We start from the raw sequence: 20,051 nt of genomic DNA, 5'->3' as shown, positions 1-20,051 counted from the left end.
TTTGGTGAATTTACACTGCCAAATCTAGACAATGCATGTGAGGGGAATAAACAGGCAGGAAAGGCAGACCAAGTCATAATTGCCTGCAGTTCTAGGTGAAGGCACTTATAAATGTTGCCTTTGCCAAACAGTGCTAAGTTACAGGAAAGCTGTGCATTGAGAGTGAGTGCTGCTTCACATCTTATATTCCTTAAAACTTTATAAGCATTCTCATAGTGAGTATGCATAGTTGCTTCTTCCCTTTTTTTATCTCCTTTCCTCTCCCTTCTCCTCATTCTCCCCTCTATTAGTAATTTACATATTGAGTTTCCCAAGAATAAGCATAATTTCCTTTTGTATGTACCCTTCGTATATGCAGGGTACATATTTTACTGTATTTTTTTAATCTCTTTTGCCGCTTCTTAAGTAATTGTTCTTAAAATGCAGAAAATAATTATATACTCCTTAGAAGATCAGTAAAGCCCACACTGTTTCTCATTCATGCACTGTGCATGCCTAAGGAATACAGAACATGAATCTTCTCTGGGAAATAGCATAGGGTGAAGGAAAGCTGTATGACTTAATTGTTTTCCTTTCTGGGCTGCATGAAGAAAATGTTAGAAAAATCCTGGAGTTTAGTAATATGAAAGGCATCTTATTTTACCTAGCAAAGTGGACAACGCAAACAGAAATTAGCCTGCAAAGCCATTATTTCAACATGAACATAACAACTTCCTGAGTATCATTTTTCACAACTTCAGGAAGAATTTTCCATAACATTTAGCCTGTGCCATTTACTTCATAAACAAAGATACTATTCAAATTCAAGAATAAGAATTAAGGTTGAGGACACTATCTTCTGCCAAAAAGCCTAATTCTTACCAAGTCTATTATCAGATAGAAACTGATAAAGAGAAACCTAGCCAATTTCAATGTTTCAACGGGCTTAATAGTAAATCTTCATGGCATTTTCTCTGCTCTAGATGGGGTGTTTCTGGGTCTCCCCATGCTTTCAGCACAAAAAATAGCCCATAGAATGCTACTGACCATAGTTATGAAAGATGCAGGTGTCATCTATACCTCTTTCATCTCCTGATCTGTCTGTTCAAGCACTGCTTACCTCTGCCATTAAAAAGAAGGAAAAAAAGAACAAAAGAAAGAAAAAAAAGAAAAAAAAAAAAAAAAAGAAGAAAGCAAAACCTAAATGGTAGTTTGACTGGGGATGAATTAATTCAATTGAAGTCCAGTATTATTAATAAATGCTGTGTCTGTTAAGAACACAATGTAAAACGGTGCCTTGGTTTAACCCCCAGACAGCAACCAAGCACCATGCAGCCACTTGTTTACCCCCCAACCAGTAGGATTGGGGAAAGAATTGGGAGGGTAAAAAGTAGAAAACTTGTGGGTTGAGACAAAGACAATTTAATGGGTAAAGCAAAAGCTGCACTCACAAACAAATGAAAACAAGGAATCTGTTCACTGCTTCCCAAGGTCAGGCAGCTGCTCAGCCATCTCCAGGAAAGCAGGGCTTGATCACGTGTAGCATTTATTTGGAGAGACAAACATGATCACTTAAAAAGTTTCTCCCTTTTCCTTCTGCCCTCCACTTTATATACTGAGTATGATGCCCTGTGCTCTGGAATATCCCTTTGGTCAGTTGGGTCACCTGTCCCAGCTATGTCTCCTTCCAACATCCTTACCAACGTGGCAGCACAAAAAAGCAGAAAAGGCCTTGGCTCTGGGTAAACTCCCCTCAGCAATAACAAAAAACCTCTCCATATTATCAACCCTATGTTCAGCACAAATCCAAAATATAGCCCCATACTAACCACTGGGAAGAAAATTAACTCTACCCCATCCTAAACCAGCACAATAGGCATAATTGAGGAAATATTGTCACAGTGGAGACTGATAGTTCCTTTCTAAAATCTGTTTTGAAGGTACTAATGAAAGACCCACTAGAAGACTGCTTCTCAATGCACCAGAACTCACCTACAGCAGCCAAGCTGGAGCCCAGCTGGTTTGAAGGAGAAAGGACCTCCAGTAGAGCACGCTCCAGAGGCCTCAGCATACAGTACTTCTGTTATCCTGGCTGAATGCTGCTCGAACGTGATCATCTTCCGGGCCTGTTGCATTTGCAACTAGAAATGGATGAAATCAAAAGGTAAAGAGATGTTGGAGGGAATTTTTAAGCAGCTGGTTTGCTGGTGTATTCACTGTACCTTAGATGCAGTCAATTTGACATCACTGTATTAATCTGAATGTAAATAGAAAAATACTGCATATCTAGACTGCAGGGATAAATGTCTATAAAGAAGGCTCAGAAAAACAACAAGCTATTTAGTGGAATTGTATGGAAATCATTATGAAAGGTGAGTCTTGTGAGAAGGATTCAGAAATGTTTCTATTCTCTGTGAAATGTTTCCTGGTACAGTTAAAAAACATTTAAAAAGCACTTTTGTGTCTGTTCACTAAAACAATGATGCCCTAGCAACTTAATTTGAGATTTAATATTAAAGCAAATGATCAGCATTTTGCTGCATGAAGTTGATATTACATATCTATAACATCTAAAAACATCACTTTGAAAAGACATTTGTATCTCTGAAATCTTCCCTAAGTCAGCAAACTTTTCCACTAAATAAAGCATGTGTCTAAATGTAGGATTCAGGTTTGTATTTTCAGTAACAGTAATCTTGAAGAAACTGTTTCCTTAGCAGATAATGAATGACTGAAGTAGTGATTTTTACACAGCAAATACAATTTTTAAAGCCATTATCATTTACATAGTTTCTCTCCCTTCCTCTTTAGTGCCAGATGAGGTAGGTTTCTAGTCACCATCTCCTTCATGGTCTTCAGATAAATTCAGATGGTAATTCTTTTATTTCTGTACTGCCAATTCCAATGACAAATTATGCTGACCAAAATAGAATTTTTTCCTGTGATAATGTTAATTAAAAAATGAATTGTGAATGAGGTGAACAATGACACCCAGTACTTGGTGGATTGATAAGACATAGTTCACTAAGCAAGACATTCAGAACAAAAGAGCACATGGTAATCTGCAAACACAGGTTATTTTAGGAATTTGGTTTAGAATTAGAGTATTAAAAATACTATCTGACAAACTGTAGGCGATTCTTTGTTCCTCAGAGGCACTAGTGCTATAATATCAGCCCTTTTAGCAATAAATCTGAATAAGCTTATTTTTTCCCCTCTGTCTTTGCATGAGCTTAGATTATAAGTGTATAATATTGTAAACATGATGTCAAGGAAAATTATTTTTAAAAAGATACTGAAAGCAGAGCATATTGCAGCATAGCAGCGAACATAGGAGGAATAATGAAAGCATAAAGATGCCGTGGCCATGTTCCCGTCTGGTGAATGCTCTCTGCAAGTCTAGCAAAGGCAGTTACATAACTGATTTTTATTGCATTAGGCAACAGCAATATTGCTAAGCAAACCGATGTGCAGAATTAGAAAGCTTCTCCCACAGTGGAAATGAAGAAAAAAGACAGAGGAAGGGCTCTCACTTAACATCCAGTAAGAAGGCAGGGCAAGAGGATGTGCATCTTCACTAGTGGATCATGTCAGGGGGACAACATGATTTATTTTCATCACACAGTGCCTTAGAAAAAAAACCAGTGTGTAGAGGTTTAAATATTTTCTTATTGTGAAAATAAAATTAGGAGAAAAGGCAAACCAGGCTCAACTTAAAGATAAAAAAATAGATTTGTTAACAAACACTAAAAGAAAGAGGGGAAAAAAAATTAAATAAAATTAAACTTTTCAAAGCACTCTTCCCCCCAATGGTTTACTTTCTCACATACAACAAAATTTGTCATTTTCAGTCAGTTTCACTATTGAAATATAATTTTTCATCGGTTCTTTTAGGAAAGGAATCTCCTTTAGGAACGTCTATGGAATTTTCTACTAACACCATAAAAGTTGTCTTGTGGGTCTCATCTCTCACAAGACAGCCACCCAGAAAACTTGCCTTTGTGAGGTCTTTCCTAATAGCAGCTTTCTCAACACTGCATATGGGCCATGTCTGCTTATTAGGGGTACTGTTTAAGGATGCCTCTTCGAGTAAAAAACAAAGATTCTCTTCTATTTCTAAAATCATCTTCATTTCAAAAACTAAAGTCTTCTTTTCTTTAAGAGCAAAGAGCTTCATATCCCTTTTAACCAGAGCTTTATATCCCCCCCAACAGCATTCATATGTCACAAGAAAAAAATAATTCATTATCTATGGTTTACTAGAGACGTCTAGCTAAATTAGGCCACTCCTTCTCTTTTGTTTCAAATAGTCATTTCACTCACTCTTCACTGATTTTAAGTTTCATGCTATGTCCTTTATAGCTCAATCACTTTGTCTGTTCTCACTTCAGGAAGGGTTGGTGCTCTAAGAGTTCCATTTGCTAGCAGAAAGGAGTTAAAACTTGCCTAGGCCTGCGGTGCTCATGTGGTCTCGGCTGAGCGGCAGCTGCAAACATCTCGAAGCCATGCCGGTGGAGGAGGCTGGTGGATGCCTTTTTTTCCATCTCTCAATCTGATCTACAGTAGCTCAGCTCGGGGCTGCCAGCAGAGTCTGCAAGCTCCCCTTCCTCGCTGCCAGCTGCTCCCGGGCCGGGCCATGGCCTGGCCCCTCTGCCGCAGCCCTCAGCACGCGGCCAGCCCTGCCGAGCCAGAGCCCTCCGTCTTCCCTGCCGGCAGCCGGGGAGAAGAGGGGCTCAGCCGGCTGGACCGCTCCCCACAGCAGCTGGGGAGAAGCAGGGCTCAGCCGCCCGGGCTGCTCCCCACGGCAGCGGCTCCCGGAGACCTGGCCGGGCCTGGCCCGGCTGCCCAAGGCGGAGCAGGCCTAAGCCAGGCCCTGCCGTGGCCCACGTTGTTACCTGGTGGCTCACCAGGAGAAAAGAGAGCGAGGGCTCGAACAAAGCCTCCGTTTAATATGGGTATTACCAAAAGTCGCATTCTGTTTTCTCAGTGGTCAAACCACATGCCAGTAGTCAAGAACTGGCCCTTGATAGGTCCTTGGCTTTTCTAAGGAAATTCAAGGTGCTGACAGGGCAATAGTCCATATTATTCTTTAACTAAAAACCAAACTGTGTTAACCCATAACACAGTGCCAACTCAGTCCGTGATAATTTCACTGCTTTCTGCAGCGTAATGTGTCAACAGTCTAGAGCTCAGGCTGGTAAGTTAAAACATCAACCTCTAAAAGAGATTTAACAGGAATTAAGATAATAGTCCCTAATGAGTTGCACAGGGGGAAAAACCAACATGAGAGCAAACGGAAAAAAAACTACACATGCAAAAATGTGCCTGATCTCATCTGTTTTCACTGCAAGTTCAGAACACTGCTAGTGTGTATTTAGACATAGCAGTTAATACAGGCTGAGGGATGAATAGATCAAGAGCAGCCCGGGCCAGAAGACCCTTGGGGTGCTGATGGATGAAAACCTGGACATGACCCAGCCACGTGCACTGGCAGCACAGAAAGCCAAACATGTCCTGGGCTACACCAAAAGGAGCCTGGGCAGCAGGCCAAGGAGGGGGATTCTGCCTCTCTGCTCCACTCTGGTGAGACCCCTCCTGCAGTGCTGTGTCCAGCACCGGGGTCCCCAGCACAGGAAGGACATGGACCTTTTGGAGCGAGTCCAGAGGAGGCAACTGAGATTGTTAAAGGGATGGAGCACCTCTCCTGTGAGGAAATGCTGAGAGAATTTGGATTGTTCAGCCTGGAGAAGAGAAGGGTACAGGGTGACCTAACTGCAGCCTTCCAATACCTGAAAGGATCCTGCAGAAATGATGTAGAGGGGCTTTTTACAAGAGCCTGTAGAGACAAGACAAGGGGGAATGGATTCAAACTGAAAGAGAGTAGGTTTAGATAAGATATTAGGAAGAATGTCTTTATTGTGAGGGCAGGGAGGCACTGGAAGAGATTGCCTAGAGAAGTTGTAGATGTCCCATCCCTGGAAGTATTCAAGGCCAAGTTGGATGAAGCTCTAGGCAACCTGGTCTAGAGGAAGGTGTCCCTGCTAATGGCAGGGGGTTTCAAACTAGATGATCTTTAAGGTGCCTTCCAATCCAAACCATTCTGTGATTTTAGGATACAGAGGTCTGTGAGCTGGTACCAAGAAAGTCTATGTTTGTGGCTCAGAGGTGGTCAGCTTTAACACCTAGGGATGTGCAAGAACCACATTTGTTCTGTAGCTAATGCCCTACACAGGCACTTATCGATGCCAATGAACATACAGGCTTATGTTGCAACCTTCCCCTTCACAGGACTTTCTTTCACATGGTTGACTATTTTTCAAGTTTAAACAAACTTAAATATTCTTGAGACTTCTGCCACTTGTGTTTGCATGGCAAACAAAGTGGCAGGAAGTGGGGTATACAGAGAGGCAGTCTGTATGTACTACATACTAGCCGTATGTAGTGTATGAAGGGCAACTGTTGATGCTGTGTTGCCGTAGGACCAGACCTTTAGAATCCTCGCACTAAGAAAAAGGAGTCAAGGTATTTAGTCTCCGCTGCAGCGCCAGCAAGCACAGCGTCAAAGTTCGGGGTCTCAAAGCTGCTCCAGAGGCTGTGCGGTATGGTGAGGTAGGCAGGTTAAGCAGTCCTCCTGAGCCATGCCCGCTGTGGCGGCTCCCTGCAGGAGCCTCTGGCGGGAGGCGAGGGCAGAGCCCGCTTGTCCCTGCTCTTCCCGCTGCCGGCGCCAGGTGTCGGAGGCGGCGCGGGCACGGCGGCGCAGCAGCGCCCCTCTGCCGCCGCTCCCGGCCCGCGCTCCCGGCTCCCGCTCGCTCCAGCCCGCAACCGGAAGGGTGTGGGAGGCTGCTGGGGCTGGAGCAGCCATGCGACTTGACTTTACCCTCCCCCCGCGCCATCTCCCGCTCAAATCAAGCGTTAACTGCTTAGTGGCTGATACTTCGGGAAATTCAAGGCATTCTTTGAATGAGTCAGATGTTAGAAGAAATGTGCTGTGCAGTGCCTGGGGGCCATGCATAGGGCTTTGGGTGGTAGGAGAGGCAGGACAGGGAGAAAGCAGAAGTGGCCATGGAGTTGCCTGCAGAGATGGATGGCAGGATGAGTGCTGCAGTTATCCTTCGGGAGAAGAAACTGGAGCAACCTCCTGTAGCGAGGTCCCTGCCTCAGCACTGCAGGGGAGCTTCTGAGTGCCGGGAGCAGCTGGGCATCCGATGGTGACACTCGGTGACAGTGCTTGTTCTTGGCTGATGGAGACCCGAACTGATACTAAACCGCTGGAGAAAGAGTTCTTGACTCTGTCTGAAGCCACATGTATGTGCAGTTTTGCGGGGGATGCACAAAGGAAATGGGAACATACAGCCCGCAAGCAGAAGCAGGGTGGATGAAAGATTTATCTGGGAATATGAAAATGCTGTGAACAAGTGAAGTAACTCTTCTTCTTTCCCCCTTCATTCACACAACGGAACAATTTTAAATTAGAACAGGTTGTAACAGATTTAATTTAGATCACCATGGTGCCCAGTATAATGCTACAGCATATTCTAGTTTATCTTTTCCCCTGATTTTAAGGGGCTAAACAGTTTTTAAATTGTGGATTTGTTATAGAATGTATGGCTGCTAGGCAGTCCTAACCAATTAGAATTTTTTTACTGCACCATGATTAATTTTGTTAGATAAAACTACTGAAATACAACTGAAGGTAGAAATAAAAAGCATTTAAGTGCTCTACAGCCATGATTTACTCTTCAGAGATGCATTTAACGCTGTCTCCGGCAGAAGAGCTTCATCCATTTTCCAAACATTCATTTGTTTATTTCAAGATTAGTCTCAGTTATAAACAGACATTAAATCACCTCCAGGCCCTAATACATTGTAATGAAGTATTGTAAACCATGTAGTATGTTGGTTTAAACAATGTAATCAGAAAGCAACAAAACCATTTTCTCCTGGTTCTTGCTGGCTCCCTGACTTCTGTCTGTTCAAAGAAAAGTTCTTTTTAGTCTGTAAATGTCAAGGTCACTCAGAGGTCAAGTTTGTGCTTTTGAGCTGTGGTTCCTTTCAGGTTATTGGCTTTGTTTTATTACTGAAAGGAACCATCCATTTTGGCATATAGAGCAAAGAAGTCATGTAATCCTATTAAATACAAAACCAACATGTACAAATAATGGTGAGGGTTTGACAATCACACAAAAGCCCCCTTTTTCTGCCTATAGTTAAGTCTGCACTGAGTAATTAATGGTCCTTCCACGAGCCTGTCTACAGTGGGAAAACTGCCTAACTAGTTTTCAAAACACTTGCTCAAAAACTGGCCGAGAGCCCCTTCTGGGCAAGCTGGCATCCTTCTACTGCGATGCTCAGGAATGGGAGGGGGACAGAGGCACCTACCTGTCACTTTCCCTCTCTGAGCAGAGCATGGCACAGAGGAAGACAGGCACAGTCCTAGGCAGAGGATCCTTGGAAACAGAGAGAATTAATTAACAAAGAAGGAGGAAAGCATCTTTGGAGAGTTAAGGATAAAAGGAGGTACTTTAAGTTATTAGAAAATAAACTTGCTTTGTTGGCAGGAGAGAGAAGAAGTTGAAAGTGGAGGTTACAGCATGCAAGTTGAGATGTAAGTGGATCATTATGTACTGGGCACAAAAACTAAGACATAAAAAATTAACAGCAAATAGCTCACTAATTTCCTTATGAAGAATGCTTATGCATATTGCAAGGTCAGTAGAAGAAAAAATTAAGAAGAGGAAATAAGGTATAATCAGAGTTTAAAATGGAGCAAAGAGAGTGTAGAATGATTTAAATTAAACTGTCTCAAAGTGGTATCTACATAGCGGTAACTGAGGGAAAATGCTGAGGACTTTCCTGGTCAGTTAGTTAGGATCAGATGTGAATGATGGGCTTGCCACACTCTCTGTTCTGCTTGTCACTTCTTTGAGGACAGTCAGCTCCAGTATGTGAAAACAGCTGAAGGTTGCAAACCCCAGTTTCCATAAACAACATTCATAACACTATTTTCACATCCCTCAGATGTGCATATAGGTTATCACAAGTTTAAAATCTCTGTCTGCTAGCAAGACAAAACATTACCATCCTAGAGTGTGTGCAAACATAAGAACTGACTGGATCTATTACTGATAAAGAGAGATGAGCTGATTGAGAGCATAGATAGCAATTGTAGATAAGATCAAAACCTGCATGAAATGTACGCAGGAGCTGCAGAAATGAACCCCAAGACATACAATTGAATATAACAAACATTATAGAAGTGGAAATGGGACACTGAGAAATCTATATTACCTGGATTGTGAAACAAGACTTACGAAAAGCCAGACAGTAAAAGTTTCTGGCCTATCATATTGCAAGGACAGATAGACAATAATGATTCTTGGAGTTTAAGTGTGGAACACGTCCAAGATCTTCAGATAGTCTTCTAATAGGAAGGGAAAAACACTGGCACACCACCAGGGAAGGACCTCCATGCAGGACTGCTCCTTAAACACAGACTCAAGAGGTTTTTGGCAGTCGCTTCAGGGAGAATGGTCTCTAATGGTGCAGTCTTAAAACAAGTCTGGAAAAAGTCTCTCTCAGCCCTGGGTTTGCTTCTTGAGTTGAGCATAGTTTAAGAAGGCCACAAGTTCAGTATGAGTAATTGGGGCTGCATTTATTTTTTTTGCCCTCCTTTGTTCCCAGCACATCACTCAAGTAGTGCATGGAAAGTGAAATACACCCACAACTCCTCATCTGGGGATTTCCTCAAGTGATAGACAATCAGAGTACAATTAGCTCCTTTGCCCCTGTCTGGGGTGCAGAGGAATTATCAGTGGCTCAATCTGCAGCTATTGCTAGCTGCTGGATTAGTCAACTGGCATGGGACTCAAAAATCCATGTATGAGCTGTACTTGTCCTCCCAAGGGGATTTAGAGGATGCGTTGGAATGATGAGAGGACACATAAACTGTAAAACATATACCCAGAGAAATACAAATGTATGCCTTCTTGTTGTTAGAGTTTCTGAATAAAGTGAAATGGTTTCTGCAGACCAACACATCAACTAAAGTAAAAGTTGATTTGAGAGACCTCTTTTCCCTCCTCATTTTTCCTCAAGCTTTTTCAGCAAGCTGGCAATGCTGTAGGTACTGCAGACTAAAAGCTGAGCCTTCTGATCCCTAGGTTATCCAGTCATTATTCATGGGTTCCCAGGGAGCTCTCAGATATGGGAGGACCAGCTTGTACTACCCACAGCATGAAGATAACTTTGGAGACTTTTATAGGAAAATTCCACACTTTACTGACCCAAAAGAGGTCTCTTCCACCCCTGAAAAAAATCTCATGCCTAGTTTGCACCATTATCTCTTTTCTCAACAGAAAAGACCCAAAAGTCCAACAACTTTAGTCTCACAGACCTAAGCTTGTGCAACAAGAGCACTACATGAGATTGTTTTGAGGATACCCTGTTTAATTTCCCAACTTCCATTCTAATTTGGAGATTCACAGGCCATTTGAATGTGATGGAGATAGTTTCTTCTTCTCTAGAAGCAAAATTAGTCCATCAGAAAAGACTTCATATGTTTATATATGTCTTGATTTGTCATCTGCTGCCCTTCAGCTGCTGCTGGCAAAACTTTCTCAGCTATAGAGCAAATTGGTTTTCCTCTACTATTAATTTTGTTAACCTGCCTTATGGGGGTTCTTTGCAGTTCCCTGTCTCACTGGAGCTATACACTAACCTCACTGCATTTTCTGCTTTCTTCAGTGCAGCTCTCACCTTCTCAAGTGTTCTGGGGCCACTAAACGAAAACAATGACACAGAAATGTAAAGGAGCTTGTCTTCTACTGTAAGTGCATTCCCATCACTGTAAAATTGTGAAACAACACAGCTTACATCAATCTGATGATGTAAAGTGCTCTTCATCATTATAAACAGAATATACTGTATATATATTGCATATACAGTATGATATTCATGAGTTAATAGCATTTTTAAATCTTGACAGCTGTATCCCTACAGTTTAAATGCATATCTGCCCACTGTCACATATGCAAGAAACAAATAAGTAAGTCACAGTAAGACCTTGAAATAACTGGTATATATGACTGTAAAATACTTGTATAAAAATTCAGATTACAGTTCTGAATGGGAAAGTTCAGAGCAGAGATGTGGATACCTGCTTTAAACTCCTTCAACAATCAGTTTTGAATTAAATCAACAAAATGATTTGCTTGTGTGCTGATGAATATGAAATATAGAACAGAAATGGCTGAAAGTAGGGTGATGGGATGTCAGGGATAGTTCTGATCAGAGGTGGCTGTCTGTGCCCTTCCGCACAATATGCAGCGTGCTGTTGCCAATATTGCCTCCGCTTCCAACAGACAAAATTCTGAAAAAGGAACAAAACTTTCATCTTGATCTCAGTTGCCAGTGTGGACTTAGACACATTGTGTGTTGCAATAGAGAACCACAGTGACTTAATTATATCTGTATTTAGATATTATCCTTCTGTTACAGAAAGTTATTTATATTAACTGTAACTTAAAGTTAATATGCCAGGCTTCCTTCTACTCTCATCACATCTTTTCTATAACCTTTTATCTTTAGAAAACTTTTGACTGTAATCAGCTTCATTTTACCTTCTGTACTCAAAAGTAGGATTTCTCTTCTTCAACAAACACATTAATACAGCTCTCTGTAACAAGCCATCCTAAAGCCTCTTTTTTATGTATCAATTTTACCACATAACAGATTTTTAAAGCCAAGATAGAACAATTCATAAAGATTGCTGGGGGCATTTAACAACAGTAGTAGGAGACAGTACCTTAAATCTGTCATTTCACTGGATTTTACTGGATTTCAATTTGATAGTGTTTTCATGAAATAGTGTAATTGAATTGAATCTTTGTCTGCAAACAGGACTATGTATTTCTTTCCAACAGTACAACAGCAGCAGAATTAGAGTAAGGTGTGCTTCTTCATAGAGCAGTTTTCAACTCTTACCACTGGGAGCACATACAAAGCCAGTGGGATAAAGCTTCTTGCATGTCAGCCAAAGGTCCAAACATTTCAAATTGGGCACAAGATTTACTTGAACAATACTGATCAGTCTTCAAGACATAAAAAGGTGCGCAGACCTAGGAGATTTTTTTTCATACTTTACCTCTGCAGCTTCATTCCTGGATGACACTGGACCACCTCTGGTCACTCCTTTAACCATCTGTAAAATGGAGACAGTATTACTGGCTCCTGATTATATTCCCAACTCAGATCCACAGTCAATGGTTTTAAAGTGCAGAATAGCTCAAGCCAGACCATCAACTTAAAATCTGGAAATTATTACAGAAAATATTTTCATTCATGTTAGTTTTATAAAGATACATCAGTTTTATATGTTTATGTATTCATAATTTACAAATGCATGTAATATAATTTATGTAATGCATATATATTAAACAAATTTGTAAATTTACAAATATATGTCAGTGTATTGTATAAAAAAAAAATCCTCTTTTCTGGCATGTGAAAAACCCACACAAACTGGAGCATTGCTCACTAGGACAAGATCCTGCAAGATGGCCCATGTCACTGTGTCTCTGTGCGCCCATGTACATGCCCACAGGTTATTCCTGACAGCATGATAGTATAAGCAATTCTTCCAAGAGGAATGGGAACTGGCACAAACCAAATGAAGCAAGAATGTCTCTTAAAGAGCTCCTTTCCCTCTCTAGGGCTCACATACAATTGCAAAACACTAATAGTGTTACTGAAAAAAAGGTCTTGAAGTCATCACTGTTTCTCACTTTCCTATCTGTAATTACTTTACCAAAATATTCTTAAACACTTTACATGGTTTACTTTGCTTCAGGGCATACCTGTGGAGTGACATCGTATCTCCTGTGTGCCCATCTGCAGGGACATGCAGAAAGGTCAAAGCCGTGTCCCACCAAGAGCTGCCAGGAGGATCCCTCATCCAGCAGCCCCTGGCTCCACCAGCACTGGGCCAGAGCCCCGGGGGCTCTGCAGCTACTGCAGGTTGTGCTGAAGGGGCAACTCAGCAGCTCAGTGACTGCCTTAGAGATGGGCAGCTCCAAACTTTGCTAAAATGTTCCTGAGGTTGAAGTTGAGAGGAAACTAGAGCTTTTGGATTTCCAGAGCAAACAGCTCTGCAGGTTCAGTTTTCCTTTTGTTTTTGTCCACTACCTGGACTGACCTTCTTAGAGAGCATCTTATCTGTCAGATGAGATAGCAGCTGTGGCTTTGAGACAATTAGAGGCGATTTAAAGTGGTGTGGCTGCAAATCCCATTTTTGAGCACACAGTCCTGTCTTCTTTTCTGTTGCTTGTCTGGCTGACTCAGTGAAGCTATCTATGGGGAAAACGACAGGGCATTTCTGGAGCACTGGGAGGTGATCTGGCTCACTGGGGAAGCAGTGTCAGCATTGGGTGTAAACAGGAGGCAAACCCGAGGCAAACCCGTGTAGCTGGAGTCAGTAATTTGCATAAGGGGTAGCAGGACTCTGGTCATCACAATTAACTTTTGTTTTACCCTTCAAAGAAAGATGCATAACATCATTCAGGTTGTAAAAGGCCCCTAGGATCACTGAGTCCAACCATTAACCCAATACTACCAAATCCACCACTCTCCCTTCACACCACATCTTGCATATCTTTTAAATCCCTCCAGGGATGGTAACTCCACCACTTCCCTGGGCAACTTGTACCAGTGTTTGACTACACTTTCCATAAAGAAATTTTTCCTAATACCCATTCTAAACCTCTCCTGGTGCTACTTGAGGTTATCTCCTCTAGTTCAGTTGCTTGTTAATTGAGTGAAGAGACCAACCCCACCCTGCTACAGCCTTCTTTCCAGTAGTTATGGACAGCAGTGAGGTCTTCCTTGACACTCCTTTTTTTCCAGGCTAAACAACCCCAGTTCCCGCAGTCACTCCTCATAAGACTTGTGCTTCAGACCCTTCACCACTCTGTCCCCCTTCTCTGGACATGCTCCAGCACCTCAATTTTTTTCTTGTAGTGAGGGGCCCTGTGAGCAGGGCTTGCACCAGCAGTCTGAATGAAAGCAGTATGCTTTCATCCTCCTCCCTCCTTGGCACATTTCCTGCACCATTCCTTATGCTCTGCAATCAGCAGAGCAATCTGGCTGAAAGAAAAAAAATAAAATTAAAAAGTCTTACTTCCAGGATTAGTTTTCAAATGGCAGCAGCATGGTCTGAGATCATATTAGGCTGCCAGTGAAATCCATGACTTCACCTCATATCTGGAATCAGAGCAGCCACTTCACTGGATGAGAGGTAACTTAGACCAGCAAGCTGGGGTGTTGCTCTTCAGACACAGGCCTGCTCCTCACCCAGGTGGTGGAAGTGGACAAAGGGAAGTACGTGGTAGTTTGCTGTAGCTGGGGTCCTGATGCATTTCTACTAAAAATTATTCAGTTCCATTTCAACCCTTGGCCATTTTTTCTAATTTGCAATGGATGCAGTCAGAAGTGACACTGAAGAGGGCAAGCTATTTTATCCTGGAAGCTCTCCATGTTCTGAGCTTCCTGGTGACAGGACCTAAGAGGGACAAACACCATACTGCAACATACATGAAGGCAAGAGCATCAAGGCCAGAGCACGGTTGTTAACATTAGCTTGAAACAAAGCAGAGACACTGTTTCTTGAGCACAGAGACAACCTGGAATTATGCATTTGTTGTTCTTTGAGCAAGCCCATTGCCAATAATGATGTATTTTTGTGTGTGTGCTCACGTTATGGGAAGCTGTGGCTACTTCCCTTTTGATGCACAGGGAATATGATCACAGAGAGCACACGTTTGGCTTTTTGAAACTATTCTATCAGTGCCACTCCTGTAGGACTCCAGTGTGTCTTATAGATATAAAAGGAAAGAGACAAATGACTGATTAAATCCAAGAGATTCACATGATACTAAACGGACTTAGAAGGGAAAGAGCCAGCTACTCCATGCTGGAAAACCCACAAATTGAAAAGAAAAATCAAGGTCAAGCATTTAACCACGGGGTGGATCAGTAATTACACCAAAACAACAGGTACCAAAGGGCAGAATTGTCATCTCTTGAAATTTCTATAATGGCTTTTACTTTTTCTGGAAAAAAGGCCATAATCTCAATTACAAAGTCCACATTATGTTGAATGTCAGGTTCTGAAACTGAACTTGCTTTTAAACCTAAATCCATCAGCACACTTTATGGCTCAAAAGCTCCCCCTTGAAACAAATCTAAGCCTGTCATTAGTCTTGTTCAGTGAACTCAGATAATTACAGTCTGATTTTTTTCCTTTTTTTAGGATAACATCCACAATTCAAAATTCAACATGGAAATAGGCATCTAAAACCAAGAAACTGGATGAACATCTGTATTTTGGCTGCTGCAACTTTGACCAGTAAGATAGTTGCATAAATGTGATTTTTAAGAGATGTCTGGAGTGGTTTTATTTTAGTGATTCCAGTTGTTTAAAAAAGGTATGTTACTTTCTACCACAGCCATAGTATGTTTTCCTCAGCATTGTCATTCTTGGAAAGCCCACAAATTCAAGGCGAATCCTTCTAATGAAAACTAAGGCATGTGGGAAAATAATGACACAGCAATTCTATCCCAGAAAGGAATGAACCAGGAGGATGATCAGAGACCTCTGTCACTTTCAAACTTCTGTAATGCTTTCATTTCTGAAACAGCCTCGCTTAGAAAAAAATTAAAATGCATCAATTGCTAACAAGACTCTGACAGAGTGATGGCAGTTCCCGTAAGACATGCGCTGCTTTTGTGTTGTTTGTAAGCGGTGGGAGGTTTCGGAGGCAGCTGAGCCACCCTGCCAACTTGCTGCAGGGCTCCCCTGGCCCTCCCTGCCCCTCGGCCCCCAGCTCCCCCTTGCTGACCTCCCAGGGAGCTCACCAAAATGGCAGGAACTGAGCCCGCAGAGGGAATCGGATTCTGGCTTGGCGAGCTGAACCAGCTCGGCGGGCAGGGAAGAGAGGGCAAGGTCTCCCTCTTCTGACAGCAGCAAGCGGGCGGCTGGGCCAGCCAGGAGCTCACCCCGGCTGGAGGGCTCCCAGCTCACCAACTCGCCAGGCATCCCTGCCAAACCCTTGTTGAACAATATCATGACAAGCCCGTGGAATTATTCTGAGGTAGAATACTGTAAATCGCAATCTGATTTTTTTATTCAAAAGTGGGAAGCTTGATATTCAAATCCTTAAAAGATTAGAAGAAGGATCAGAAAAACTGAGAACACAAATTAAGGTTTTGTGCTTTTGATGAAGACCAACTCATAACAGGCAGGATAAACAAAGAACGCAGTCTGGCTATAGCCAGCCCACACAATTTTGTGGAAATGTTGTCCAGAGCTAAGAGTTTTGTGTAGCTAAACTTGTTATGGCAGAGTAAGATGGGTCCAGCATGTCAGAAGGCTGCTTGATAATCACAGAATATTCTGGGTTGGAAGGGACCCACAAGGATCATCAGTCCATCTCTTAAGGGAATGGCCCATACTGGAGGCAAACACACAATCTTGGCCTTACTAGCATCATGCTCTAACAAACTGAGCTAATGATTCTTTATTCAAATTTAAATGAGACATTTGCTTCTATTTTGAGTTATAGCACAAAGCCTTGTGTTTCAGGTAAATCAAGTAACACCTAGCTGATTCAACAGAGATTTGCTTGCATTGATTAATTGGACAAGTAAAGATGCTGAGACAAACTCAGAAAGACTGTTAAATTCCATTGCTTATTTTCAGAGGTCATTTTGGAAATCACAAGTAATATGGGCTATTCTGGGTTTCAGACTAGACACAAAAAACAAACAGAGGCAAAGCACATGTCGAGTTGTGGTTTTAATTCTATTTTCATCATAGTTTATATAACTTAGGACTCCAACAAGCAAACAAACCAATCATTGAATCCAAAACTCAGCATAGATTTTGCACAGCTCAGCACAGAGAACTTACAATATCTTGAATGGTATTCTCTGGTTAAGTAAAAATAAAATTAGAAAATTAGTAGCTGGCTAGGAAAAAAACAAGCCTTTCTCACGTTTGCCTGTAGTTCAAAGAAACTGAATAGATAAGGGGTGATATCATACTTTTTCACTCTCTTGCTCTAATCTACACTGTAAATCAAAACAATCTCATAAAAGGTTAAATTATTAAGAACAGTGGGCCGATGGAAGTGTCATGCAACCAGGAAACCAGGATGACCATAAAAAGAAAATGAGGCTGCTGGTAACCATTATAATGTAAGGCTGAATCACAAATGCTAACACCAAAGACCTTTTTCTGTTCCACTTATAACCCTTGAGAGTTTTGTCTGTTGGGGTTTTTTTTCCCCTCTTTGAAGGCAGAAGTAGGCCTATAACCATCCCCGTTTCAATTTCTCTCTTCCAAGCTATGGTTTCTTACAGTCTGTCATTGTCCGTGAGCTTAAACAGAGCACTGCATAAGCTGTATGCATCACATATCTGTCCCTAAGATGTAAAATCCTTTCCTGCAAGGGAACATTTTGGTGCAATCTAATGCAAATACTGAGCCCAAGGGAAGAAGGGCCGATGAGGTATTTCGCCAAAACGTTTCTGTAGATTTAAAAAAAAAAATCATTTACGACTACCAGTGGCAAAGATCAGTGACCACAGGAGCAAGTTCCTACACTGCTCGCTGTATTAGAGAATTAACTTCTAAATTAACCCGAAGCGGAGGAGCCGCCCTGGAGCCGGAGGCGGCCGCGGCAGGCTCAGCAGCGCTTCCCCGCTCAGGGCAGGAGAGCTCCCGGGTGAGAGCGAGCGCGTCTCTACCGCGGCCACTTTCCCCCTCCGGCGCCCCGGGGCCGGGGGACGCCGGGCCACAGTGCCCGCAGCCCCCGGCCCCGACACGGCTGCCCCACGTCGCATGACACCCCCGGCTCCAGGGGAGCACCCTCTCCATCCCAGCCCCTCGGCGGCGGGACCCCTCGGCCCCAGGGCTGGCGCGGTGTCGTCCCGCGGCGCCGCCGCCCGGGCGGGAGCGGGAGCGGTGCCCGGCCCCACCGCCCTGCGGCATGCGGCGGGATCCCGCGGCAGCCCCTCGCCCGCAGCCCCGACCCGCCGGGAGCCGCTGACAGGTCGCCGCCAGTGGCCCCGGCACCTGCGCTGCGCTCACCGCCCTGAGAGGAGGGGCTGCCGGCCAGACCGCGGCGCGGCGGAGCGGGAGGGAGGGAGAGAGGGAGGGAGGCGGCGGCGGCGGCGCACGGCCGGCGGCGGGCGGGCCCCCGGGGGCGGCGGGCGCCCCTCGCCCCGCCGCGGGGCCGGGCGGCCGCGGCGCCACCGACACCTTACTTCCTGCTTCGCTACCCGGGGCCAGACCCATCGCGGCGGAGGGATCCCGCCGCCTCCCGCAGCCTCCTCCCCCTCCTGCTTCTGCTTTTCCCGGCTCCCTGCTGCAAGGAAATTATTTGACAGCGATTTGCTGACACCGTTTTTTTTTTCTTTCTTTCTTTTTTTTTTTTTTTGCCTTTCTTTCTTTTTGCATCACGGACTCGGCAGCGCGGCGGGCGGGGGAGGCCGTGCCGGAGGTAAGTGCCGGTGCCCGGAGCCTCCCCCGGCGCGGGGCCCCCGCCCCGCTCCGCTCCATGTGCCGCCGCCGCCGGGGTGGGTGCCGGGCAGCGGGGCCGCGCCGCGCCGGGCCGGGGGAGCGCGTTTCCTGGCGGAGCGATATTTGTTTACAGGATGGGCGCCGTACTGTAAGTGAAGTAGGACCGAGCCCGGGGCAGCTCCGTAATAAATTAATATCGCGATTTGCTCCCGCCTCGCTGACACCGCCACGAGCCCCGCGCCCGCCCCCCCTTCCCCCGCCCGCCTGCACTTGTTGCAGACTTCGCGCCAGGTAGGGGCAACGCTTCGCAAGTTTCGTTTTTGCAGGAGCCGGGGCTGCGCTGGAAGGAGAGGAGGAAAAAAAAAAAAAAAAAAGAAGGGGGGTGGGGGAGGAGGGAGAAAAAAGTTTGCGGCTCGCAGTTGACTTTCGGTCTGTAGCGCCGAGGCCCTGCCGGCTGCCGCCGCCTCCTGCCCGTCCGGGCGCGGGCGGGCGGGGGGCGCTGCCCGGTACCTGCGCGGGCCGGGCGGGCGGCGGGGCCGGCGCGGGGCGCCCCCAGCGCGGCGCTGCTGCGAGTCCCGGGCGCCGCCGCGCCGTGCCGGGAGCAGAGGCGGGGAAGGGCGGCTCGGCGGGGCTCGCCGCGGAAGTTCTCCGAGCCTCGTTGCCCGTCGCGGCCCCTGACACCAGTGGGCTACCCACGCGCTGCTCCTCCCGTCCTTCGTCCCGCAGCGCGCTCGGTGCCCTCTCGGTATCAGTGTCGGGAGCGAAGCGGTCCCGGGGCTCGGCTGTGGAGCCCTTCCCGGGCGGCACCGCGTGGGGCGAGCTCGTTTTGGAGGAATGGGAATTTCTGCCTCCATTCCCGCGGGAGAGGAGCGCGCGGCGGGCTGGGCGCTGGCGGGGCGCTCCGGTTTTCTGGCCCGTCCAAATTACGAAGTGGTAAGGAACAAAAACTCACAGCCAGGTATATAAATACCGGAGAGGCGATTTGCAAGTGAAATTAATCGGCAGTTAACCAGTTAAGAAATGGATAATGCCTATTCATCCTTCTGCTGACTTTACAGAGTGGTTTTCACGTCTGCCTGTCAACTAACCAGGCTTGACTGATGGAGATGTAAACCTAGCCAGGTTATTGCCTTCGTCCACTAAAATCTGACCTGCACTTGCTGTCCTTGCACATCAGTGCTGGTCATCATTCAGATAGTTACAGGTGAGATTCATACGTTTTTACAGACTGACATGATGGCAGCAAAATACATAGGATGACCCTTAGCTTAAATATTTGTGGAAGATATTGTGAATTGCTTAACTGCATGATTAGTGTTTTAAGCAGATAGTCACTGAGGGGGAAATGTTATGCCTTTGGTAGTTAGAATTTTACTGTAGATATGGGAAGAGGAGAGAGTTCACCTGCAAGGTTGGCCTGGCTGCTTAGCAGGGCCGCTCTGCTGCCTGTACCAAATCCTGCTTGGGCCTCTGGCACACAGAGCTCTCCTGGGGA

General features: G+C 44.8%; 1 protein-coding gene across 9 annotated transcripts in view; it reads left to right on the top strand.

The window, feature by feature from the left end:
* Positions 1 to 18,282: 18,282 nt before the first annotated feature.
* TRERF1 (transcriptional regulating factor 1) overlaps positions 18,283 to 20,051 on the top strand; it is a 98,168-nt gene continuing 96,399 nt past the window's right edge. For 2 of the 9 annotated variants that reach the window (XM_063390746.1, XM_063390752.1), the window contains exon 1: positions 18,289 to 18,536. The gene's annotated coding sequence lies outside the window, so the exon portion shown is untranslated. Of the gene's footprint in view, positions 18,537 to 18,565; positions 18,705 to 18,761; positions 18,848 to 19,355; positions 19,490 to 19,595; positions 19,761 to 20,051 lie in introns of those variants that run through there. The other 7 variants (XM_063390755.1, XM_063390753.1, XM_063390754.1 and 4 more) reach the window with 7 other exon arrangements.

This window comes from Prinia subflava, chromosome 2, assembly GCF_021018805.1.
Source record: "Prinia subflava isolate CZ2003 ecotype Zambia chromosome 2, Cam_Psub_1.2, whole genome shotgun sequence".
NCBI classification, from domain to species: Eukaryota; Metazoa; Chordata; class Aves; order Passeriformes; family Cisticolidae; genus Prinia; species Prinia subflava.
This window is presented reverse-complemented; position numbering and strand designations above follow the sequence as displayed.